We start from the raw sequence: 25254 nt of genomic DNA on the forward strand, positions 1-25254 counted from the left end.
TGGTAAAAATAGTTCAATGAAGAATGCGAAACCCTGCCATGTTCCACTCATTATAGTGGCAGGTTTATGGTAGAGGCCAGGGTCATGATGAGTTCACGACCGATAAATCTCAAGCAGCTGTATTATTAACAATAACCCTATATGCCCTCCCGCTGTGACAGTACAATATCCTGCAGTATAATGTTACCATGGTTACACATGTCATAAGGTCAAGATCTTTGAGAGGGTCAGATGTTTTTTTCTAATTTGCAGTCAGAGACATGAAGCGTCTTGATTTTCATTAGACCTTAGAGTCAAAGTCATATTCAATATGTTTTGAACTAAAACGAGGTGATCTGCTCCATTTAATCCTCTTGTTGAACATGTCAGCTTGGCTGTAACATAGCTATCAGGTTTTCCTTGTATCCAGTAAGCCAATTCAAATCATTTCTGTAAGGCATTCATGTGTAAATAGAACTGACGTTCAACCCAAAAATTTGAGTGGCACAGTTTCTAGCGACTTTCAAAGTAGCCTACAGTACATGCCAATTCAATCTGAAAAGCTTATCATTGTAATCCTTTTAATCCTTTGAAATCCAAGCAGACAGAGCAAGTTACAGCCTTGTTTCCAAAATGGAAATGTTCTGTTATTTTGAACTGTCAATTATGCGAATTAATTACAATTCATTGTAATGACATTGGGCCTTTTTTTTCAATGAGGATTTGTTCAAGTGGTGAGTTGACCAAGACTGTGAAGGCCGGGACCATCTTTCCCTGCGCAGGGTATCACAGTAGCCAGGCAAGGACAGACCTCTTTGGTATATGTTTTGCTGTCATTGATGATTTCCTCAGGGTCTCTCAAGCATTAGATGGGAATCTCCAAATCCACTGGCTCCTGTCGACCAGAAACCATTCATCCTCACAGGCCATAGTCCACAACACTTTTGCACTCCATTTCAAAAATGTACGCCTTTGACTAGACATCTCTTTCTCGGTGTCATCTTAAATCGACATCGGTCAGGTCAGTTTTTAGTACTCTGTATAGTTTGTTTTCAAACTGAGATTGTGTGTTTTGGATAACCTGACAAACTACTGTCAAGAGCTTAAACATGGCTTGTATGGCTTGAATCCAAAAACGTTCAGTCCCTATCTTGAACATCACATTGACAGCTTGCCCCAGTGGGGAATTTTCATGAGACACACAGTTCAATCAATGAAAGGATTTGAGTGGGAGCTTATGTTCTCTGTTTGTGTCTGCAATTTTCTGTTCAGGCAAAGCAACAGATGCAGTTGACAGGGAAATATTTTTCTTTGGCAAGAACATGACATGACAACATGACAACAATTACACAGAGATAAGGGGTTATTGGAGGAACATTTAGTAGGCTAATCATTTCCATTTTTATGAGCTCATAATAAAACATTGCAAGGGCCCTTTGGTTATAACCGGTCATATTTTTAAATACCACCTGTGGACTGGATGTAAAGCAAGCTGTCAGCAATTTATTATGCAATATTCATGGGCAGCTCATAGATTAATCAAATAAATGAAGCATTTAAAACAATAAATTATTGGTGTGTCAGTGTCCCGAGTGAATAAACTTAATTAATGGGTTGTTTCACCCAGCATATAACATGTATGTAGCCTAGCGAAAGTAAACCCAGCACAGGACACAAACTAATTTGGGTTTGTTTATTCTGTCGAAGCTTACATTCAAAATAGGATAATGTAGGAGGGAAATCCCCATAAAGTAAAGTTCAGTCTAAATCACAATCAAGTGAAATACATCTGTTAGTAAAGTGCATAAAAACAATCTGAGTAAAATAAGAACAAAGTGAAATGCATAAACGGTAGTGGCTCTGCTTTTAACACACTGTCTACGTGATACCCTAACCCCACATGGAACAGTAGAGCCTCATCTCACCCATACAGCAGCTTCAAATAATGTTATCAACTCCACAACATGGTTCTGAGAGCACTGGTATTCAGCTAGCAAGAAGCTAACATCCTCATGTCAATCCATCTAAAGTAACGTTGGACCCACTATGAATTACAACAGCTCTCCAGTATAATTACTTGCTCTTACACACTGCGCAGGCGCACGCCCATAAGCGCTTGCACACATTACTTAAGGATCTCTTAAAGAGACAGTGCCATCTAGTGGATATAAATTAATACAGCTATGCGTTTTTACCACCTGGCTACACTTATATTAATTGTGGCGGGATTAAAGAGAATGTAACACCTATTTCTCAATGTCAGAAACGCATATAATAGCAATTTAGAGCACCCCAAGAAGACATTCCCAAATTACAAATTTAAATCAATTGTTATAATACTGTAATGTTGTTCTAGAAGTTGGCTTTGAGGTTTTCTCCAAATCAGCTCTAACTTCGGAAACAATGCCCTGCGGTCAGTGTTACATGGTGAATTAAAATCTTGTGAAAAAGTGGGATAAATTTGGGAGAATGAGGCGGGCGAATTGGGCGTCTACTTGTCAATCTGACAAGCACATTTCATACCTGAGAATTTTCAAGGCTATCAACAAAGTATATGCTGTCCCTACCATTAATGCGGCATCTCAAACAGGCAGCAGCACCAGCGGAGATCAAGCTTTATCACTGGCATGGAAGTGAACCGTGTAGGTGGAAAAGCTAGCTTGCTACCGCTCTACTAACATTAGCTAGCTATAGAGCCACCTCATTTAGCTCAAGTCTTCCATCTAAATAACACTGATAAAACTAACCAAATGTAAACATGTCTGCCAGCTGTTGGTTGCTAACTGCTGATGCTGTCAAAGCCCACCTTGAAACCTAATATATTGACATACTGTATATTTCAAATACATACAGTATATGTAATATATGTACTAATATTTAAAATAAATATATCTAAATACATGTATTACTCATACACAGTATGTCCATAAACAGTACCAGTCAAAAGTTTGGACACACCTAATCATTCAAAGGTTTTTCTTTATTTTTACTATTTTCTACATTGTAGACTAATAGTGTCACAACCCTGATCTGTTTCACGTGTCTTTGTGCTTGGCTCCACCCCCCTCCAGGTGTCGCCCATCTTCCCCATTATGCCCAGTGTATTTATACCTGTGTTCTCTGTTTGTCTGTTGCCAGTTCGTTTTGTTTGTCAAGCCTTACAATGTTTTCCCCTTGCTCCTGTCTTTGTCTAGTTCCTGTTTTCTAGTTTCCCGTTTTTGACCATTCTGCCTGCCCTGACCCTGAGCCTGCCTGCCATTCTGTACCTTGTCATACCACCCTGGATTATTTACCTCTGCCTGCCCTGACCCTGAGACTGCCTGCCGTTCTGTACCTTATGGACTCTGATCTGGATTATTGACCTCTGCCTGACATTGACCTGTCGTTTTGCCTGACCCCTGTTCAAGTAATAAACATTTGTAAATTCGACACTGTCTGCATCTGGTCTTCTCTTGAAACGTGATAAATAGTGAAGACATCAAAACTATGAAATAACACATATGGAATCATGTAGTAACCAAAAAAGTGTTCAACAAATCAAAATGTATTTTTGATTTTAGATTCTTCAAAGTAGCCACGTTTTGCCTTGATGACAGCTTTGCACATTCTTGGCATTCTCTCAACCGGCTTCACCTGGAATGCTTTTCCAACAGTCTTGAAGGAGTTCCCACATGTGCTGAACACTTGTTGGATGCTTTTCCTTCACTCTGCAGTCCAACTGATCCCAAACCATCTCAATTGGGTTGAAGTCAGGTGATTGTGGAGGCCAGGGCATCTGATGCAGCACTCCATCACTCTCCTTCATGGTCAAATAGCCCTTACACATCCTGGAGGTGTGTTTTGGGTCATTGACCTGTTGAAAAATAAATGACAGTCCCAATAACCGCAAACCAGATGGGATGGCGTATCACTGCAGAATGCTGTGGTAGCAATGCAGGTTAAGAGTGCCTTGAGAGTGCCTCCTCCATGATTCACGGTGGGAACCACACATGCGGAGATCATCCTTTCACCTACTCTGCGTCTCACAAACACACAGCGGTTGGAACCAAAAATCTCAAATTTGGACCCATCAGACCAAAGGACAAATTTCTACTGGTATAATGTCCACTGCTCGTGTTTCTTGGCCCAAGCAAGTCTCTTCTTCTTATTGGTGACCTTTAGTAGTGGTTTCTTTGCAGCAATCTGACCATGCAGGCCTGATTCACGCAGTCTCCTCTGAACAATTGATGTTGAGATGTGTCTGTTACTTGAACTCTGTGAAGCATTTATTTGGGCTGCAATCTGGGATGCAGTTAATTGATCATTTCTGAGGCTGGTAACTCTAATGAAGTTATCCTCTGCAGCAGAGGCAACTCTGGGTTTTCCTTTCCTGTGGCGGTTCTCATTAGAGCCAGTTTCATCATAGCGTTTGATGGTTTTTGCGACTGCACTTGAAGAAACTTTCAAAGTTCTTGAAATTTTCCGTATTGGCTGACCTTCATGTCTGAAAGTAATGATGGACTGTCGTTTCTCTTTGATTATGTGACCTGTTCTTGCCATAATATGGAGTTGGTCTTTTATCAACCGTACCTTGTCACAACACAACTGATTGGCTCAAATTCACGTTTACATTTTACATTTAAGTCATTTAGCAGACGCTGTTATCCAGAGCGACTTACAAATTGGTGCATTCACCTTATGATATCCAGTGGAACAACCACTTTACAATAGTGCATCTAAATCTTTTTAGGGGGGGGGGGTTAGAAGGATTACTTTATCCTATCCCAGGTATTCCATAAAGAGGTGGGGTTTCAGGTGTCAGGGAGCTTGTTCCACCATAGGGGTGACAGAGCAGCGAACAGTTTTGACTGGGCTGAGCGGAAACTGTGCTTCCTCAGAAGTAGGGGGGCCAGCAGGCCAGAGGTGGATGAGCGCAGTGCCCTCGTTTGGGTGTAGGGACTGATCAGAACCTGAAGGTACGGAGGTGCCGTTCCCCTCAAGGCTCCGTAGGCAAGCACCATGGTCTTGTAGCAGATGCGAGCTTCAACTGGAAGCCAGTGGAGAGAGCGGAGGAGCGGGGTGACGTGAGAGAACTTGGGAAGGTTGAACACCTGTGTGAGGCAGGGTCGTACTCTGCGGATGTTGTAGAGCATGAACCTACAGGATCGGGTCACCGCCTTGATGTTAGTGGAGAAATACATTTTTAACAAGGCAAACCTGTTGAGTGAAATGCATTCCAGGTGACTAACTCATGAAACTGGTTGAGAGAATGCCAAGCGTGTGCAAAGCTGTCATCAAAGCAAATGGTCATTATGGGGTATTGTGTGGTTTGATCCATGGCCGAGCCTAGGCGGTGGAGGAGGCCGGCATGCTGGGAGACCTGCTCAGCCATGGATGGCGCTTCTGCTCCTGCTGACTCCATCAGTTTCGGTGCGGGATTCTGTCACGTCTGATTTGGACTGGCGGATAGGCGGAATCAAATGCAGGAGACAGAGGTGCTGGAGGTGAGTGTCTTTTAATAAAACGGACACACAGAAACGCCGAAAAGCACAGGGCGCTATACAAAGTTCGCCTGGGAGAAACACTTTCCATTTACATTACATTACATTTAAGTCATTTAGCAGACGCTCTTATCCAGAGCGACTTACAAATTGTCGTCATGCCGTATGGGTTAAAGAATGCTCCCGCTGTCTTCCAATCCTTTGTGGACGGGGTCCTTAGGGACATGCTCGGGCAGGGTGTGGTGGTGTACATCGATGACATCCTGATCTGCTCCGCCACACGCGCCGAGCATGTGTCCCTGGTGCTTAAAGTGCTTGGGCGGCTGCTGGAGCATAACCTATACGTCAAGGCTGAGAAATGTGAGTTCTTCAAAAGAGCCGTCTCATTTCTAGGATATCGCATTTCCACCTCGGGGGTGGAGGTGGAGTGTGACCGCGTGACTGCTGTGCGTAATTGGCCAACCCCAGCCACTGTGAAGGAGGTGCAGCGGTTCTTGGGGTTCGCTAATTATTATCGGAGGTTTATCCGGGGTTTTGGCCAGGTAGCGGCTCCCATTACCTCACTGATGAAGGGGGGGCCGGTGCGGCTACGATGGTCGGCAGAGGCGGACAGAGCCTTCCATCGTCTGAAGGTTCTGTTTACCAATGCACCTGTCCTGGCGCATCCGGACCCCTCTTTGCCATTCATAGTGGAGGTGGACGCGTCCGAGGCTGGGGTAGGAGCTGTGCTGTCACAGCGTTTGGGCGTTCCCCCGAAGCTCCGCCCATGCGCGTTCTTTTCTAAGAAGCTGAGCCTGGCGGAGCGCAATTATGATGTTGGGGACCGGGAGCTGTTAGCCGTGGTCAGGGCTTTGACGGTGTGGAGACATTGGCTTGAGGGGGCACGTCACCCTTTTCTCATCTGGACCGACCACCGTAACCTGGATGATATTCGGGCAGTGAGGAGGCTTAATCCCCGTCAGGCGAGGTGGGCCATGTTTTTTACGAGGTTTAACTTCACTCTCTCGTACATTCCAGGTTCCCGGAACCGGAAGGCTGACGCACTGTCGCGTCTCTACGACACCGAGGAGCGGACCATCGATCCTACTCCCATACTTCCCGCCTCCTGTCTGGTGGCACCGGTGGTATGGGAGGTGGATGCGGACATCGAGCGGGCGGGTCGGTCAGAACCTACTCCACCGCAGTGTCCCGTGGGCCTGAAATACGTTCCGCTTGGTGTTCGCGATCGCCTGATCCGATGGTCCCATACTCTACCCTCCTCGGGTCATCCTGGGGTGGAACGGACAGTGCGGGGCCTGAAGGGGAGGTACTGGTGGCCCACCTTGGCTGAGGATGTCCGGCGTTATGTCTCGTCCTGTTCAGTATGCGCTCAGTGTAAGGCTCCTAGGCACCTACCTCGAGGGAAATTACAGCCCCTCCCTGTTCCACAGCGGCCCTGGACTCACCTCTCGGTGGATTTCCTTACGGATCTCCCGCCGTCTCAGGGGAACACGGCGATCCTGGTCGTTGTGGACAGGTTCTCTAAGTCCTGCCGTCTGCTCCCTTTGCCCGGTCTTCCTACGGCCCTGCAGACCGCGGAGGCCCTGTTTACTCACGTCTTCCGGCACTATGGGGTGCCTGAGGACATCGTATCTGATCGGGGTCCCCAGTTTATGTCCAGGGTATGGAAATCGTTTATGGAGAGGCTGGGGGTCTCGGTCAGCCTGACCTCGGGGTTCCACCCCGAGAGTAATGGGCAGGTTCCTGCGGTCGTATTGCCAGGACCGGCCAGGGGAGTGGGCGCAGTTCGTGCCATGGGCCGAGATGGCCCAGAACTCTCAGCGCCACTCCTCCACTAATCTGTCACCCTTCCAGGTGGTGCTGGGGTATCAGCTGGTCCTGGTGCCATGGCAACAGAGCCAGACAGAGGCTCCTGCGGTGGAGGCATGGGTCAAGCGCTCTCAGGAGACCTGGAACGCGGTCCAGGAATGTTTAAGGAGGGCGAGCGAACGGCATAAGGAGAGCGCTGACCGCCACCGCAGTGACGCCCCCGTGTTTAACCCGGGGGATAGAGTCCGGCTCTCGACCCGGAACCTGCCTCTCCGCCTGCCCTGCCGGAAGCTGGGTCCGCGGTGTGTGGGGCCGTTTAAAGTCCTGAGGAGGATAAACGAGGTGTGTTACAGGTTACAACTTCCTTCGTATTACCGTATTAACCCCTCGTTTCATGTGTCTCTCCTCAGGCCGGTGGTAGCTGGTCCGCAGCAGGAAAGTGAGGTGCTGGAGGCCCCCCCGCCCCCCCTGGACATCGGGGGAACCCGGCGTACACAGTCCGAGCCATCCTGGACTCCCGACTTCGGGTAGGGGGCCTGCAGTACCTCGTGGACTGGGAGGGGTACGGTCCGGAGGAGAGGTGCTGGGTTCCGGCGGCGGACGTTCTGGACCCCTCTATGCTGCTGGACTTTCGCCGACCGGATCAGCCGGCGCCTCGCCCTCCGGGCCGTCCCGGAGGCCGGCGTCGGCGCGCAGGGGAGGGGTACTGTCACAGGATCCAACGAGAGTGGCGCCCCTCCTCGGTCGGGCGGCGCTCGGCGGTCGTTGTCGCCGGCCTATTAGCTGCCACCGATCGTTGTTTCTGTGTCGTTTAGTTTTGTCTGTCTGTTCCGCACCTGTTTTGTGTATGTCATTAGTGGGGACTTATTTAATTAATGTGTGTTTTCAGTTGGGATTTTGTGCGGGATTGTTTATTGTCCACGTTGTGTTACCGACAATTATACGGGAAGGATTTACCGGGCTGCGCTCCTTGCCTTTTTGTGCCTTTGAATTATATTTTGTGTTTTATGGGAAAGTGTTTCTCCCAGGCGAACTTTGTATAGCGCCCTGTGCTTTTCGGCGTTTGTGTGTGTCCGTTTTATTAAAAGACACTCACCTCCAGCACCTCTGTCTCCTGCATTTGATTCCAGTCCAAATCAGACGTGACAGTATGTCACATATTTCATAAATACAGTGCGTTCAGAAAGTATTCAGGGGGTCTTGACCTTTTCAACATTTTGTTACATTACAATGTTTTTTTCCCTCATCAAACCACACAATACCCCATAATGACAAAGCAAAAACTGATTTTTGCAAATTTACAAAACATTTAAAACTGAAATAGAACATTTACATAAGTATTCAGACCCTTTACTCTGTACTTTCTCGATGCACCTTTGGTAGCAATTACAGTCTCGAGTCTTCTTGGGTATGACGCTACAAACTTGGCACACCTGCATTTGGGGAGTTTCTCCCATTCTTCTCTGCAGATCCTCTCAAGCTCTGTCAGGTTTGATAGGGAGCGTTGCTGCATGGCTATTTTCAGGTCTCTCCAGAGATGTTCATCGGGTTCAAGTCCAGGTGCTGGCTGGGCCACTCAAGGACATTCAGAGACCTGGCCCGAAGCCACTCCTGCATTGTCTTGAATGGGTGCTTAAGTTCGTTGTCCTGTTGGAAGGTGAATCTTCGCCCCAGTGTGAGGTCCTGAGCGCTCTGAAGCAGGTTTTCATCAAGGATCATTCTGTACATTCCTACGTTCATCTTTCCCTCGATCCTGATTAGTCTCCCAGTTCCTGCTGCTGAAAAACATCCCCACAGCATGATGAAAAACATCCCCCACAGCTGCCACCACCATGCTTCACCGTAGGGATCATGCCTGGTTTCCTCCAGACGTGACGCTTGGCATTCAGGCCATTGAGTTCAATCTTGGTTGGTCTGACAGTCCTTTAGGTGCCTTTTGGCAAACTCCAAGCGGGCTGTCATGTGCCTTTACTGAGGAGTGGCTTGCGTCTGGCCACTCTACCATAAAGGCCTGATTGGTGGAGTTCTGCACAGATGGATGTCCTTCTCTCATGTCCACAGAGGAACTCTGGAGCTCTGTCAGAATGACCATTGGGTTCTTGGTCACCTCCCTGACCGGGCCACCAGCTCTACGAAGACTCTTGGTGGTTACAAACTTCTTCCATTTAAGAATGATGAAGGCCACTGTGTTCTTTGGGACCTTCAATGCTGCATACATTTTTTGGTAGCCTTTCCCATATCTGTGCCTCGACATAATCCTGTCTCGGAGCTCTACGGACAATATCGTTGACCTCATGGCTTGGTTTTTGCTCTGACATGCACTGTCAACTGTTGGGACCTTATATTGACAGGTGTTTGCCTTTACAAATCATGTCCAATCAATTGAATTTACGACAGGTGGACTCCAATCAAGCCGTAGAAACATCTCAAGGAAGATCAATGGAAAAAGGATGCACCTGAGCTCCATTTCGAGTCTCATAGCAAAGGGTCTGAATACTTATGTAAATAAAGTATTTCTGTAATCCATTTTAGAATAAGGCTGTAACAAAATGTGAAAAAGACAAAGGGTCTGAATACTTTCTAAATGCACTGTATACAGCACCAACTACATAAATATCAGATTAAGTCCATTATCTGCCTCCTGGACTTTAAAAAGCTTGTTTTCTTTTTTTAGAGTACATATCATTCAATAAAATATCTGTAAAGGATCATACCTGAATATCTCTACCTCATCATCCGATGTTCTTGCACAATCTAAGCTGAATTTATTGAGAATTGGATGGTCGGCCTACATAGATGCCTGCACCGTGCACACTGAATTCACATGCAAGTGATTGTGAATAACCACAAGTAAACTAGAACCCTAAAAAAGGTAATTATTCTATTAATTACCTCTGCATGTCAATCAATCAATGAATCAAATGTATTTATAAAGCCCTTTTTACATCAGCCGATGTCACAAAGTGCTATACAGAAATCTAGCCTAAAACCCCAAACAGCAAGCAATGCAGATGTAGAAGCACGGTGGCTAGGAAAAACTCCCTAGAAAGGCAGCAACCTAGGAAGAAACCGAGAGAGGATCCAGGCTCTGAGGGGTGGCCAGTCCTCTTCTGGCTGTGCTGGGTGGAGATTATAAAAGTACATGGCCAAGATGTTTAAATGTTCATAGATGACCAGCAGGGTCAAATAATAATAATAATCACAGTGGTTGTAGAGGGTGCAACAGGTCAGCACCTCAGGTGTAAATGTCAGTTGGCTTTTCATAGCTGATCGTTCAGAGTTAGAGACAACAGGTCCAGTAGAAAGAGAGAGAGTCAAAAACAGCAGGTCCAGGACAAGGTAGCACGTCCTGTGAACCGGTCAGGGTTCCATGGCCGCAGGCAGAACAGTTGAGACCGGAGCAGCAGCATGACCAGGTGGACTAGGGACATCAGTGTTATTGTGTTATTGACTGTACATTTGTTTATCCCATGTGTAACTCTGTGTTGTTGTGTCGCGCTGCTTTGCTTTATCTTGGCCAGGTCACAGTTGTAAATGAGAACTTGTTCTCAACTGGCCTACCTAGTTAAATAAAGGTGGGGGGAAAAAATCAGGCCAGGTAGTCCTGAGGCATGGTCCTAGGGCTCAGGTCCTCTGAGACAAGAGAAAGAGAAAGAGAGAGAGAGAGTTAGAGGGAGCATACTTCAATTCACACAGGACACCGGAAAAGACACGAGAAATACTCCAGGTATAAAGGACCCTAGCCCAAACTATTGCAGCATAATTACTGGAGGCTGAGACAGGAGGGGTCGGGAGACACTGTGGGCCCGTCCCACTATACCCCCGGACAGGGCCAACCAGGCAGGATATAACCCCACCCAGTTTGCCAAAGCACAGCCCCCACAGCACTAGAGGGATATCTTCAACCACCAACTTACTACCCTGAGACAAGGCCGAGTATAGCCCACAAAGATCTCCCCCACGGCACGATCCCGAGGGGAGAGCCAACCCGGACAGGAAGATCACGTCAGTGACTCAACCCACTCAAGTGACGCACCCCTCCTAGGGACGGCATGGAAGAGTACCAGTAAGCCAGTGACTCAGGCTCCGTAATAGGGTTAGCGGCAGAGAATCCCAGTGGAGAGAGGGGAACCGACCAGGTAGAGACAGAAAAGGCAGTTCGTCGCTCCAGTGCCTTTCCGTTCACCTTCACACTCCTGGGCCAGACTACACTCAATCATAGGACTTACTGAAGAGATGATTCTTCAATAAAGACTTAAAGGTTGAGACCGAGTCTGCGTCTCTCACATGGATAGGCAGACCATTCCATAAAAATGGAGCTCTATAGGAGAAAGCCCTGCCTCCAGCTGTTTGCTTAGAAAATCTAGGAACAATAAGGAGGCCTGCGTCTTGTCACCGTAGCGTACGTGTAGGTATGTACGGCAGGACCAAATCAGAAAGATGGGTAGGAGCAAGCCCATGTAATGCTTTGTAGGTTTGCAGTAAAACCTTGAAATCAGCCCTAGCCTTAACAGGAAGCCAGCGCAGAGAGGCTAGCACTGGAGTAATATGATCACATTTTTTTGGTTCTCGCCAATATTCTAGCAGCCATGTTTAGCACTAACTGAAGTTTATTTAGTGCTTTATCCGGGTAGCCAGGAAGTAGAGCATTGCAGTAGTCTAATCTGGAAGTGACGATGGCATGGATACATTTTTCTGCATAATCTTTGGACAGAAAGTTTCAGATTTTTGCAATGTTATGTGGATGGAAAAAAGCTGTCCTTGTAACAGTCTTGATATTTTTGTCAAAAGAGAGATCAGGGTCCAGAGTAACGCGGAGATCCTTCACAGTTTTGTTTGAGACAACTGTACAACCATCAATATTAATTGTCAGATCCAAAAGAAGATCTCTTTGTTTCTTGGGACCTAGAACTAGCATCTCTGTTTTGTCCGAGTTTAAAAGTAAAACATTTGCCGCCATCGACTTCCTTATGTCTGAAACACAGGCTTCCAGGGAAGGCAATTTTGGGGCTTCACCATGTTTCATCGAAATGTACAGCTGTGCATCGTCCGCATAGCAGTGAAAGTTAACATCATGTTTCAGAATGACATCACCAAGAGGTAAAATATATAGTGAAAACAATAGTGGTCCTAAAACGGAACCTTGAGGAACACCGAAATGTACAGTTGAGGACAAAGATTTAAGCCAGGCCAGAACTTGTCCGTGTAGACCAATTTGGGTTTCCAATCTCTGTCCGATGGGATCCACACAGACTCGTTTCACCAAAAACCCCTGCAATGCAAAATTCTCTCATTTTATGAGGGAACATTGGCATTATGTTCTAAGAAACCCACTGAGCACAGACATCAGTTCAACATCTAGTTTTGATTTACATTTGGTTGAGTTGTCAACTAATTAGAATTAATTGTGAAATCAACAAAAAATGTTGGGTTAAAAGCTACCTAAAAAAATAAAATTAATAAAGTTAATTACTTTTTTCAAATACAAACAGTTTTTATTCAATTTTTTTGGTTGAAATGATAGTTTGACACATAGGTTGGATGAAGGCATCAACTTCAATCAGCTTTCTGGTTTATGTTCAGTGGAGAATGTTGTAGCAAAAGGTTTTGAAACATATATATAATACACAATTGACAAAGCATAGATCATATTAAGAAGGAATAGTCTATCATCCTAAAGTTCTTGAAATAGATTTTGTGGCTTAATTGATTTGGATATGAATTGAAAAACATGCTAAAATCTGGAATATTATCTTTATTGATACTAAAACGTTTGGAGACCAGGTAAACAAAACCAAAGCATGGATTGCTGTCTTACCTTGTCTTTCCACTGAGTGTACAAAACATTAGGAATACCTGCTCATTTCCTGACATAGACTGACCAGGTGAATCCAGGTGAAAGCTATGATCCCTTATTGATGTCACCTGTTAAATCCACTGCAATCAGTGTAGATGAAGGGGAGGAGACAGGTTAAAGAAGGATTTTTAAGACTTGAGACAATTGAGACATGGATTGTGTATGTCTGCTATTCAGAGGGTGAATGGGCAAAACAAAATATTTAAGTGCCTTTGAACAGGTTGTGGTAGTAGGTGCCAGGCTCACCGGTTAGAATGTGTCAAGAACTACAACACTGCTGGGTTTTTCACACTCAACAGTTTCCCGTGTGTATCAAGAATGGTCAACCAGCCAACTTGACACAACTTTGGGAAGCATTGGAGTCAACATGGGCCAGCATCCCTGTCAAACGCTTTCGACACCTTGTAGAGTCCATGCCCCGATGAATTGAGGCTGTTCTGAGGGCAAAAGGGGTGCAACTCAATATTACGAAGGTGTTCCTAAAGTGTTGTACACTGGGTGTAGACTGCTCATCTCTTGTGGACAGACTATATAACATAAATGGTATCGTAACATCTGTCAAAAGACTGTCCAATGCGACATCTAGTGAACCTATTGCCCACCTTCCGTTTTTTATTCTATAATTTCTCATTCATCTCCTCTCAGTACTTAATCGACAGGGGTGTTGTGGAGGGTAAACACCATTTACACATTTATTTTGCCTGAGCGCTTACCTACCTATTGTGGAAAAATCTTTGGAAAACATAGGGAGCGTTACTGTATTTACCGCGGACGGAATCAGATTTTATCCACCGTTTATAAAAAAAATATATAATTACACTATATTGCTGTCAGTTGAGTAGGTGGCGCAACAATTTTGTTCTGGGTTGATGAGATTAATAGACTGCTTACAGGGTAAGAAAACCAAAATGTAATTTTGTAATTTGGGTGACCTATCTCTTTAATGACTTTTAAGAGGCCACACAGTTTGAAGAGTGCATGTGGTTCCTTACAATTTCACTTTCAATTAAGCATCTGTTGTTGTGCAGGTTAGTGGAATGGTATTCACTCCGAGTGAAATGAAATGGTTTCATGCCAGTCCTACCTCAAGATGAGTCATCCTAGTTAATTAAGAAACTTCAAATTACCCCCTCTTTGGATGAATCCATTAAGATATCGGCTAATTAAAAGGATAGGCAATCCAAAGGTTACTACAGGATGATTGATTGTAAAACCTTAGAAAGTTTCAAAGACGATCATAGGTAGTCTGCAAGAGTTTTATTTGTGCCATTTGCATGGCTCTGTATAGTTTCCCATGACTCAGGTCATGCTGAGTTGACAATCATCATTCCAGATCATTAGTTGCCACCTTTTAAGGTAAAATCAGCAATATGACATCATTATAGACAGCAGGATGACTTCCTGCTCACAGACATCAACCACAACATAATTCAAATCTTCCAAAACTGCCTCTATTGCCTTTCCCAATACACTTGGAAAGTGGAGATGTCACAAACCGCATTAATGTAAACAAAACTGCAGACACCTTGTCAGTTTTGGAGACAGACTTTGCTTGCAAGGCAAACTAATGGTAAATAGCTAAATGTCTTCTCCCCACAGTTAGCCAAGATGGTTAGCTATCTATCTACAATCTTTTGCTAGCTATCGTAGCATTGTCGTATCCAAAAATGATAAGATGGTTCCAATTGTTAGTTTAGTGATCGTGACACAGCCTTCATTCACTTTCCTTGCCCACATTCACTCCCCATGTCCACATTGGGAAGAGCTAGTAGTGGCAGTAGGTTTACAATTATTGTAATGTTAGTAGGAAGTAGTCTCCCTTGCTGTGTATAATGATGACGACCCCCCCCCCCCCGCTGTGTAAGATGATTCGAATTTCAGACAGATGTTCTCTCTGTACCCAATCAAGTATTACCTGAATTTGGTAGAGAGACTTTAAAGGTCCAATGCATCTGGTTTTATTTCAATATTAAATCATTTCTGGGTAACAATTAGGTACCTTATTGATTTTTTTCAATTAAAATAGTCAAAAATAAACTGAAATAGCTTCTTAGCAAAGAGTAATTTTAGCAAGATTTTTGCTAGGACTGTCTGGGTGTGAAGGGAAAACTGAAAACTAGCTGTTATTGCAGAGAGGTTTGGAACTCTTTTTCTAGTCTATTAACTAGGCAGGCCAAAACTCCATCCCACTGAAACAGGCTGAAATTTCAGGCGTTTTTTTCAAACAGCTGTTATGTCATAGGGTTGACTTTAGCTCCTATATGAATAGAATTTACACTGACATTTGCATGCTCTCACAAATGATTGTCCTTAATTGGGCTCCCGAGTGGCACTGCATCTCTGTGCTAGAGGCATCACTACAGACCCTGGTTCGATTCTAGACTGTATCACAACCGGCCATGATTTGGAGTCCCACAATTGGCCCAGTATCGTCAGGGTTAGGGTTTGGCCAGGGTAGGCCGTCTTTGTTTATAAGAATTTGTTCTTAACTGACTTGCCTAGTTAAATAAAGGTTCAATAAAATGGATTGCATGTGTGTGCTGTGACATGGAGATTTGCTGTGCTTAATTGTATTAACTTTTTTAACCACCCTCCCCCTGTGATTGGAGCATCCCCTAAACTATTCCCTCTCTTTAATTGCAGTTCACACCCTCTGCCTCCTTTATAACCAGTGGCACACCTGTGTTCGAGTCGAGCACCTCTGTTAGGGCAGCGTAGGGAGCAGGAGCGCTTCCGTGATTTTAGACTGTAGTCCTGGCGACTGTAACCCACGAGGTACAGGCAACTCGGAAAGATGGCGGAAGCTGGAGCAGGTGGTAAACTTGATGCTGGTAAAAGCAAGGAAGATTGGACACTGGTCCAAAATAATGGAAAATGGACAAAAGTAGTGCTTGAAAACAAAACCGATAGTTCTGCGAATGCCGCTTCTTATCTTGCAGGAGTGCGGTTTGTTGAGGAGGGGCATATCGAGTTGCCAAACTAAGGAATTCATTTGAAACATTAATAGCTGGTGGGAAGAGTGATGGGCATGCAAAGAGCATGCAAAATGCAGTGAGGATTACGAGATGTTTTGATTTTGTGTACTTCTGAGAAGCAGAAAGAGCTTGTGTTGCATTGTACTCGTGTCGTTCGTAGCTCTTCGGAGCAGGGCACCCCTCAAGCGGGTAATATCTGGTGTTTCCTGGGAAGTCAAGATAGAAAAAATACAAAATATCCCTGTAGTGATTGACACGTGTCGGATGAATCGAGTAGTTAATGGAGAGAAAGTGAAGTCTATCTGTGCTTTTGTTTTTGTCCCCAGATTGCTGCAGAGTGAATGCTTTAGGACACATGGAACGTGTATGTAGAAGAAAGAAGCAAAGGTGTGAAGGTTGTGGATAAGATCTTATTGAGTGAAGTTTGAGTTTTGATCGTGTGAAATGCTTCAATTGTGGTGGGAACCATGTTGCTTCATCTTTGGAATGCCCGACGAGGGTGAAGGAAAATGGTTTCTGGGATTGGAGGAGTTCTCGGCGAAGGAGTTACATGAAAGGCTGTCATGAGCTGTACTACCCTCTCAGGCCCCAGAGCCTGAGTGGGGAGATATGGAGCTTTGAAGGATGGAAGAAGTGGGAGACTGTTTTGTTTTGTTTTGTCGACTATTTTAGTTGTGAAGAGTAAGTTCGTTTTCCCCATGAAGTATGTTTTTATTTTTTACTTTGAATCTAGTAGTGGGTGGCAACACAACTTTTGGGATGTAGTCCACCCTTAATCCCCACCAAAGATGAAGGAGTGCATCCGTGGCGCTGGAGTACAAGATGCAAGTTGTCGGTCCAAACGACAAAGGTCTGAGCTGCGGAGCTCTGGTTGGAGCTATTTCGTAATGGCGCCCGTCTTAAACATAGTTCGCTCTGCGTTAAGGGTTGTCGGCTATCGTTTGTTCTTTTATAGTTCTTGCTCCAAGTGACAGTTCATGATTTGATTTCCTAGGTATTTACTATTGGCTGAGTAGCGTGCAAGCCACCATCCGTGTATGTATTGATTGATGATTGTTGTGATACTGGCTTGAAGAAAGAAGATTTCCAGTTGGTTTTTAACCTGTAAATGAACAAAGTTTATTGTAATAAAATGTTAGATTTTTTGATAAAGTTTTGCCTGGTCCATTGTATTGCTCATGACCCAATCCAATAGATGGCCTGTCACAAATGTGTGTCTTATACTGGTTGAGGTGTTCCCCTCACTAAACAGGAACTGGCATAGTCTGGTAGTTGAGCAATTTTAGTCACTGCCCCTCTTGGCCAGGGTGTGACATTTACACTAAAAGGCCCTTATTATAATTTCACAGTATTATTCCAACCTCATAGTGTGGAAATAAAGTATATATAAAACACAGGAAAATCACTTTTTTCTCTGCACTGGTCCTTTAGATATTTAGATTGTGCCTGAAAAAGAAATGTACTTTATCATACTAAACTTATTTTAATTTACTAGAAGACTTTGAAACTCAGATGAAAGCACTGCAGGGCACTTTAATTCAAAACCTGAATGAAGTTATTAAAAAAGATAAATATTGAATACATTATGATACAATATAACTTTATTATCCCTCATGAGGGAATTACCTCAGACAACAAAAGAAAAACGAATGGAACATGTCATAAGTTGAAGTAATTTGCACAGTAGGCCTACATATTTTATCTATCATGGCATACTATCCCAACTAATAGGAAGCCTTGCTTCTTATCATGCACTGTAGACAGCACTACTTAAAAAAATTAAACCGAGTGTGTTGCTCAATCGGGGATTGCTGTTCAGTAGTGCGAGAACAATGAGATGGCAAATAACAAGGCATACTCATACCAACCAATTAGAGAGGGAGACTCACATCTCCTCTTTAAAGAAAAGTCAATAGACTGCATTATATGGGGATGATATTAAACTCCATCACTAGGACTCTGGGGTGTATTGTATTATCCTTAATTGAAAATATTTGAAAAAGATGAGCTGTGAATCATAAGCATGCCCACTGTGTCTACTCTCTGACCAAGTTAATCAATTGACATGAATTAAACACAGATCCCACACTAATGGCATTAAAATGATGGCGACCACTGTTTTCATATTCTGCCTTTTCACCTTGTGCTTTATTGCATTGCAGATTCCACTGCGCAGTTTGAACACAATGATGGTGAAATTCACTGATAGAATAATTTCTGAACCATCTATTCTGTGCATGTACTGAACAGCTATCATACAAACAGTCCCGAGTTTTTCATTGTTTTTCTTCCCTCCAGACATTGAGACGCAGGGTAAATTGGTCATGGTCTGCACAGAATCTATGGGTATAATACCTTGATTGCATGTTGCAACATGTTTTTTTCTATAGAAATAAATGAAGTTACTTGCTTTCCTCCCATCACAAAATGATAGTATTCGTAAGAGATTTGCCAAGTGCTGAGGTGCCCATCTCTGTTACTCTATCGCACAATCTTTCTGATGTGGTGGTTGTTTTGTTCAAGAGGAGCTCATTAGGGAGGTTGCAATTTGTTCCACAGTGACAGTTGAAACTACTCATCCCCCTACAGTGTCTGTCACAAGTTGTCCTGAAATGTATAACACAGAGATCCAGCACTGTGTAGCCTAGGCTATATACTTTTTATAGACTTGTTGTTTTGACAGGGCATGATATTATACATTATACTTTATATATGATATAATAACTGTATATATAATATACAGTACATGCCATTTAGCTGATGCTTTCATCCAAAGTGACTTAGTCATGCATGCATTATTTATTTGACTCGTATGGGTGGCCCCAGCGGGAATCGAAACCACAATCCTTGCAAGCACCATGCTCTACTAACGGAGCCACAGAGGACCACAAGATAATGATGAAAATGAGAGAAATAACATTTTAGTCAATACTGACTGGATTTTCTAAATGTAATTTCTGCAGTTAGAATACACGTAGACGCAAAGATGTTTTCTTTTGACCTTGTTATTATACAATTGTCACAGGACTTGTCAGAAACTTAACCACAGTGTTTGTCAACTTTGTTCTTGTTAAAAAAAAAAGCATTTCAGAGGGATACTGACAATGTGGAAATGGAACCAATATTATATAAGGGACTTTGCAAAATCTGATCATGATGATAAGTCCCTTATATAATATGACAAGGTTGGTGCATTCAACCCAGCATTTTTCAGTGAGGACTACTTCTATCACTATAGCCTTGATATCGGCCTAGTGAAATCAGTCCCTGGCATAAAGAATGACTTCAGGGAGATGTTCGTTAACATCGCCCCAGGAGGGGTCGGGAAGGTTCCCGTCAGACTCTATGATGGTATACCTTCCCGGATGCTGTAATGGTTCATAGGCCACAGGCTACAGAGAGTCACCAGAGACGATGATGAGAAAAAAGGGCAGGAGAGAGGATACTCCAAGGCCATGTTGTATTTCAGTGATTTACTATTAATCATGGGTCTCCACATGCCTGGCATTGGGAATAGCTTTTTCAATTACCGTTTTTGTCCCAGTTGTCTTGGGTAAAATGTGATGCAACATTTAGAGTAAATAAGTGTACATTAAATACACTTGGTGCTCGTGGAGAATTCCTCAGTCAATAAATAGATCAACCACCAATCACCTGAACTGACTGAAATACTGTAGCTTACTGGTATTCATCTGAAGATATAAGCTTGGGGTTTTACCCTGACCACGGACCATAACTTTTAACCGTTATCTATCAGTATTGCATATCTCTGGGTTTCACCTTCCAAATCATAGGTGCACTTCTAGGCTCTTAAACCCATTGTAATGATATAGGCTACTGTGATACCATCAGTCCTACCTCTGCACCAGATGGATCTTTAAAGGCCCAGCGCAGTCCCCCAAAAAAATGTCTGTGTTTTTTCCCCCCTCCCCACTCAGACAACTCATAGACAGTCCTAGCTAAATTCTTGCTTGATAAATAGTTTTTGCTAAAAAGCAATTTTTGCTCATTTTAATGGACATCTATTAGAGTAAGGTACTTAAAAGGTCCAATACAGTCATTTTTATCTCAATATCAAATCATTTCTGGCTAACAATTAAATACCTTACTATGACTGTTTTCAATTAAAATGGTAAAAAATAAATAAAAATAGCATCTTAGCATGGGGCAATTTTGCTAGGACTGTCTGCGAGTGGTCCAAGTGAGGAGGGGAAAACTGAAAACTAGCTCTTATTGGCAGAGAGGTTTGGAACTCTTTCTTATTGGTCTATTAACTACACTGAACGGAAATATAATTGCCAACATGTAGAGTGTTGGTCCCATGTTTCATGAGAAAAAAAAATGTCCATACACACAAAAAGCTTATTTCTCTCAAAATGTGTTTACATCTCTGTTAGTGAGCATTTCTCCTTTGTCAAAATAATCTGTTCACCTGACAGGTGTGGCATATCAACATGCTTATTAAACAGCATGATCATTACACAGGTGCACCTTGTGCTGGGGACAATAAAAAAGGCCACTATAAAATGTGCAGTTTTATCACACAACGCAATGCCACAGATGTCTCAAGTTTTGAAGGAGTGTGCAATTGGCATGCTGACTGCAGGAATGTCCACGAGAGCTGTTTCCAGATAATTGAATGTTAATTTCTCTACCATAAACTGCCTCCAATGTCGTTGTACAGAATTTGACAACCGGCCTCACAACCGCAGACCACGTGTAACCAAGACACCCCAGGACCTAATGAATTCATTTCAATTGACTGATTTCCTCATATGAACTGTAACTCAGTAATATCTTTGAAACTGTTGCATACATTTTTTTGTTCAGTATAATTCACTGCATGGTGATGGAAGGCCACAATGGAAGGCCAAATCTCCATCCCAAAATCTCCATGTCTTTTCAAACAGCTCTTACACTAAAAGGGCATTTATCATTTTCACAATTTCACATCATATTCCAACCTCAGTGTGGAAATATATATAAAGCACTGCACTGGGCCTTTAATTAGTAACCAGAAATTATTTGATATGGATATGAAAATGGCTGCATTGGGCATTTAACACACAACATTTCCTATGTCCCGAAGATTTATCTCAGCTAGGGTACTTTCTCGTCCCTATGAAATGAATACTCAAGTTATTAGGTGCAGCAATAAATTGTGTAGGCTGAGAGATCCACTGTAATGGAAGGCCTGGTCCAATGTGCTTAATGGTTTACAGATGCAAAATGTTGGTCTTTAAAGCCCTAAGATGGACTTGGAGGGGAAAAAAGAGTTGAGTGCACTTTTGTAGCAAACGTTGCCAAGTCTCACAGCTTGTATTATTGAATTGCTCCCTTCCTCACATAATTATTTAATTCTGTCCATCTCTAACTTTCACAGCTGGCTGTCAACTATACATTTCTTGTTAGGTCTAAAACAGGTTTTTAGACATTTTTACAAATGTATAAAAAAATAGAAATACCTTATTTGCATAAGTATTCAGACCCTTTGCTGAGACTTGAAATTGTCCTCCGGTGCATCCTGTTTCCATTCCATTGATCATCCTTGAGATGTTTCTACAACTTGATTGGAGTACACATGTGATAAATTTAATTGATTGGACATGATTTGGAAAAGCACACACCTGTCTATTTAAGGTCCCACTATTGACAGTGTATGTCAGAGCAAAAACTAGGACATTCAGAGACTTGTCCCCGAAGTCACTCCTGCGTTGTCTTGGCATTGTGCTTAGGGTTGTTGTCCTGTTGGAAGTTGAACCTTCGCCCCAGTCTGAGGTCCTGAGCACTCTGGAGCAGGTTTTCATCAAGGATCTCTCTGTACTTTCCCTTTCCCTCGATCCTGACTAGTCTCCCAGTCCCTGACACTAAAAAACATCCACACAGCATGATGCTGCCACCACCATGTTTCCCCGTAGGGATGCTGCCAGGTTTCCTCCAGACGTGATGCTTGACATTCAAGCTAAAGAGTTCAATCTTGGTTTCATCAGACCAGGGCTGTTTTTCATGGTTTGGGCAGGGAAATCTTAACATTACAGCATACAATAACATTCTAGACGATTCTGTGCTTCCAACTTTGTGGCAACAGTTTGGGAAAGGTCCTTTCCTGTTTCAGCTTGACAATTCCTCAGTGCACAAAGCGAGGTCCTTACAGAAATAGTTTGTCGAGATTGGTTTGGAAGAACTTGACTGGCCTGCACAGAATCCTGACCTCAACCCCATCGAACACCTTTGGGATGAATTGGAATGCTGACTGCGAGCCGGGCCTAATCGCCCAACATCAGTGCCTGACCTCAATAATGCTCGTGGCTGCTGAATGGAAGCAAGTCCCTGCAGCAGTGTTCCAACATCTAGTGGAAAGCCTTACCAGAAGAGTGGACGCTGTTATAGCAGCAAAGGGGGGACCAACTCCATATTAATGCCCGTGACTTTGGAATGAGATGTTCAACGAGCAGGTGTCCACATACTTTTGGTTATGTAGTGTATCTACCTCAATTACGTCATTGACTCAGTACTGGTACCCTGTGTATATACCCAAGTTATTGTTACATTGTTTATTTATTATTACTTTTGTTATAACACATTTTACTTTTCTATTATTTCTCTATTTTTTCTTTCTGCATTTTTCGGAAAGGCCCGTAAGTAAGGCCCGTGACAGTCTACACCTGTTGTCTCTGAAGGTCCTTGAGTGGCCCAATCAGAGCCAGACTTGAAACCAATCGAACATCTCTGGAGAGACTTGAAAATATCTGTGCAGCGACGCTCCCCATCCAACTTCACAGAGCTTGAGAGGATCTGCAGAGAAGAATGTAAGAAACTCCCCAAATGTGCCAAGCTTTTAGCGTCATACCCAAGAAGACTCGCTGCCAAAGGTGCTTCAACAAAGTACAGAGTAAAGGGTCTGAATACTTATGTAAATGTTATATTTCAGGTCTTTATTTTTAATACATTAGCAAACATTTGTAAAACCTGTTTTTGCTTTGTAATTATGGGGTATTGTGTGTAGATTGCTGAGGGGAAAAAACAACTGAATCAATTTCAGAATAAGGCTGTAATGTAACAAAATGTGGAAAAAGTCAAGGGGTTTGAATACTTTCCGAATGCACTGTATGTCATTGCCAAAGTGAATAACAATGATGGGATTTCGGAATTACTCTCATATGGAAAGTTGGGAAGTAAAAGAAATAAAATTGTTCCGCAGGACTCCGGACTTGAAGTAATTCAAAATGAGTGTTTGCTGGATAACAATGCAAGCCTTTGGCACTGAGACAGCAGTTGATAGCTCTCCCAGAAGCCACTGACAATGGCTGACATATTCTGTGCCCTTTTCCACAAAGTATATTAAAGCAGTAACATATAGCAAGCCTTGTATTTGAGCAATGGTTCCACTTATCGAGGGGGAAAAAATAATTTCTACGAGTGAGCTATATATCAGTGCCAATATACAGTAGTGACAATACTGGAGAAGAAGAAAACAACATCCACTCAATGGAATGAGACACTAGATCATGGTGAATAACAAAATCTCAAAGCCATATCTGCATTGAAAACAGATTGGATATGGATGCAGATTATTTTGATTCACTGCGGATGAGTTCATAAAAGGCCTGTTTATGTTGAATCCCCAAAGAGTGCCACAGACAGTGAATGGTAACAGATTTATTTTTGAATATGTCTAACTTAGGAACATTTATTAGAAATAAACAGCAAGAGGGACAGATTATCAGACCAAATGCGACATCGTCAACAACAATGGACCCAAACAAAATAAATCTAACTTTTCTCTCGGTCCGTATTTACTGTCAAATTACTGGTTGATCGCTAAAGTGTGGTGCGCAGCCACCCAAAATAATTAAAAATGTACTTAATTTCCCAGGGTGCTCGTGGGAAGTCGCTCTGATTGTCATTCCAGTGAGCTGCACACATTGCTTTCAGTCTTTCAGCACGGCATCTGGCCATTGATTTTGAGGGACCTGTATTTGATGTTTGCCCTGGATGCAAACTTGCCCAACTGTTTCTGAGCTCTATAAGTGACAGGGGGATAAGGTGAGAGTTGCTGACACAATGAGCCCCTTCTGGATGGCTCTGGCTGGCCTCAGATTGACAGAGAACCTGTCTCTTCCTTTCTCTCTGTCTTTTTTTCTTTCTTTCTCACACTCTCGTCTCTCTCTCCTGCTTGATTCACTCTCCTCCCCTCTCTGTCTCTCTCCCCCCTCTCAAAATACATTTCCCCTCTTCCTCCCTCTCTCTCTGTCCTAGTCTCCCTCTGGTCTTGTTTCTCTCCTGTCCCTCTGTCTTCCCCTCAACCACTCTCCCTTCTCTCCTCCTCACTGTCCTCCTCCCTCACCCCTCTCCCAGGTCTTCTGCCTCCACCCCTCCTCCCAGTCCTTCTCCCTCTCCCTGGCCATGTCACAGCGGCTAAGGTCCCTCTGTGTAATGTAGTGAGCTGCGGCTGCACTCCAGTCACCTCCCTTTAATCCCAGCTTCAAACCACAATCCAGGGGCTCACTGTCACAGCCAATCTCCTCTGCCAGCAATGACTCCCTCCCAACCCCCATCCTCCTGCTTCTGACTCCTGCACAGCAGCTAGCACCTGGTTTATTCCATCTCACCCTTATCATTTGTCACATACTGTATACTGCGACAGACTCCTCTGTCTATAGACATCACTGTATGACTCACACCTACAGTAACAATGTCACACTAACTGAGACACACATACACACACACACACACACCCCCACACACACACCCCATACTGCTATACAATTACACTATTTTTCAGCCTCACACACACCATTCCCATTCACACACACACACTGTTCCCGTTCACTCCACCCACACGTGATACAAACTTATCCACTTCCCAACCTTCCTCTTTGTGTGTTTCATCACCCTTCCCTCCTCCCTCCCACCCCACCTCACAGAGTACCAGTGAGTGAGCGGGTTGTTTACTGTGGCTTGCCAAACTTGTCACCGGGTAGGCCTGCAGGGACTGTGCAGTAAATATGGTGACAGACAGAATAAAGGCTTGTCTTGTCTTGTCACATACCCGGACAGCTCGGAGCTAGGAGGAGGAGGAGAGGAGTAGGAAGGGGGCAGGACTACAAGGCAGAGAGTGAAATAACTGGACGTGAAGCCATTCCCCTCAGGA

The sequence above is a fragment of the Salmo trutta genome, chromosome 15 (assembly GCF_901001165.1).
Source record: "Salmo trutta chromosome 15, fSalTru1.1, whole genome shotgun sequence".
NCBI lineage: Eukaryota > Metazoa > Chordata > Actinopteri > Salmoniformes > Salmonidae > Salmo > Salmo trutta.